This window comes from Capricornis sumatraensis, chromosome X (genome assembly GCF_032405125.1).
Source record: "Capricornis sumatraensis isolate serow.1 chromosome X, serow.2, whole genome shotgun sequence".
Lineage (NCBI taxonomy): Eukaryota > Metazoa > Chordata > Mammalia > Artiodactyla > Bovidae > Capricornis > Capricornis sumatraensis.
Window position 1 is genome coordinate 9157246 of NC_091092.1, and position 2710 is coordinate 9159955.

The following is a 2710-nucleotide window of genomic DNA, read 5'->3' on the forward strand; positions in this document are numbered from 1 at the left end:
CAATTTCATGGCTGCAATTACCATCTGCAGTGATTTTGGAGCCCCCAAAAATAAAGTCAGCCACTGTTTCCCCATCTATTTGCCATGAAGTATATATGTGTAGAATATTTATAAGCCTTTAATGGGCTCCTGCTTCCCAGGTGGCTCAGTGGGTAAAGAATCTGCCTGCAATGCAGGAGCTGAAGGAGACGCGGGTTCGATCCCTGGATTGGGAAGATCCCTTGGAGAAGAGAATGGCTACCCACTCCAGTATTCTTGCCTGGAGAATCCCATGGACAGAGGAGCCTGGCAGGCTATAGTCCATAGGATGGCAAAGAGTCAGAGCCAACTGAAGCAACTCAGCACAGCACAATGGGCTCCTAGCTGCCTAAGGTTACTTGGAAAAGCCCCTGCGGTTAGTTTGTATCCACTGTGTGCTTAGGGAATATGTGCAGGAGTTGGAAAAGTCTCTGCGGTTATTTTTGTAGGGATTTGTGAGCTCTCCTGGGGATGTCTGGGATGGGGTTTAGAGATCAGCTTGCATCCTTTTTGGCTAGGCCACCCCTCGTTACTCATGCTTAACTTCCTACCTAACAATAGTATAAACAAAACTTCTTTGTGCACTGAGAAGCCAAAGAAATACAGGACTCACTTTATTGGAATACTAGCTTTATTATGGTAGTCTGGAAATGAACCCACAATACTCAGAGGTATGCTGGTAGTTTTTCAGTTGATAACTTTGGTTTTTCTAAGTATGCATACATGATCATCTGAAAATGATGATTTTTTTTAAATTTTGCCTTTTCCAATCATTGTATCTCTTATTCTTTCATTTTCTGGGTGTACCACATCAGCCAGAACCTCCAGAACTATGTTGAATAATAATGATGACTGAGAGCCTCCTGACTTTATCCTTGAGAATGCCCCTAAAATTTCACCATTTAGTGTGATGTTTGCTATTTGTTTCTGCTGTGTTTTTCTTCATCTGTGTTTGTGTGATGGGGGAGATGTTTAACAACTGCACTCTCATAACTCTTTATGTAAGACTGAGAAAATGTAATTGTCTACATCAAAATATTGGGAGTGGGAGATGAAGAGGGAGAGTTGTCACAAGTACTGTGCTTATTGTGAATAAGTTGATGAGCAAAAACAGACACTAACTCTGCTCTCATAGTGAAGAAAATAATGAAATAATCACATATACATACAAACTGAGCAAAATACTTTGAAGGAAAGGAACACTGTTAATATGCTGAAAGAAGAAGCAGTCTGGGGACTGGGTAATGTTTCCTTGCTGAGTGAAAGGAGAGAAATTTTGAATTGGCATTAAGGAAAGAAAGTGTTAACTAGGAAAAGAGAGAAGCAGAAAGTAAAAATGTCTCAAATTTTCCACTCTTCTTAGAACCACCATGATAACCCAACTACCTCAATCCTAGGATAAATCCTGTGAAAACTGCTGCTAACTTTTCAATTGACTCAGGTATTTTTTTGTTTCCCATACACCACCAAAAAGAAAATAATGTAGATACATTATATGTGAGTGTGTGTACACATGTGCCTTTTAAAAGTAATTTGAGATCATACTATGGAAATTATTCTGCACACTATTTTTCACCTTATACACCGTGTACAACATTTTATCAGCTGTAATAATATTCTGTAGTGTGAATTTACTAAAATTCAACCTATCTATTACTGGTTTATATTTAGCCTCTTCCCAATCTTTGTCTATTACAAAACTGCAACAGTGGGGACCTTTGTTTACATATGCGTGTGTGCTCAGTTGTGACCCACTCTTTACGACCCTATGGACTGTAGTCTGCTAGTCTCCTCTTTCCATGGGATACTCCATGCAAGAATACTGGAGTGGGTTGTCATTTCCTCCTCCAGGGGATCTTCCAGACCCAGGGATCGAACCCTGTGTCTCCTGCATTGGCAGGCAGATTCTTTAGTGCTGCACCACCTGGGAACCTTTGTTTACATATGTATTTTACAATTGTAGCACTATGTCCTCAGTATAAATTCCTAGAAGTGAAATCACTGGGTCAAAGTGGAAGTTCATTTTATTTATTTTTTCTTTTTTTAAAATTTATTTTAATTGGAGGTTAATTACTTTACAATACTGTAGTGGTTTTTGCCATACATTCACATGAATCAGCCATGGGCGTACATGTGTTCCCCATCCTGACTCTCCCTCCCACCTCCCTCCCCATCCCATCCCTCAGGGTCATCCCAGTGCACCAGCCCTGAGCACCCTGTCTCATGCATCAAACCTGGGCTGGCGGTCTATTTCACATATGATAATGAAAGGTTGTTGTTGAATCACGCAAACATGCCGGGATTCTTGGTCCCCGGAGGAGAAGAATTCAATCTGGGGCCAGAGACGAGGCTTGATCCCTCAGAGCTTTTGTGTAATAAAGTTTTATTAAAGTATAAAGGAGATAGAGATAGCTTCTGACATAGGCATCAGAAGGGGGCAGAAAGAGTACCCCCCTGCTAGTCTTCAGCTGGATGTTATATAGTCACTGCTGCTGCTGCTGCTAAGTCGCTTCAGTCATGTCCGACTCTGCGACCCCATAGACGGCAGCCCACCAGGCTCCCCCACCGCTGGGATTCTCCAGGCATGAACACTGGAGTGAATTGCCATTTCCTTCTCCAATGCATGAAAGTGAAAAGTGAAAGTCAAGTCGCTCAGTCGTGTCCGACTAGTAGTGACCCCATGGACTGCAGC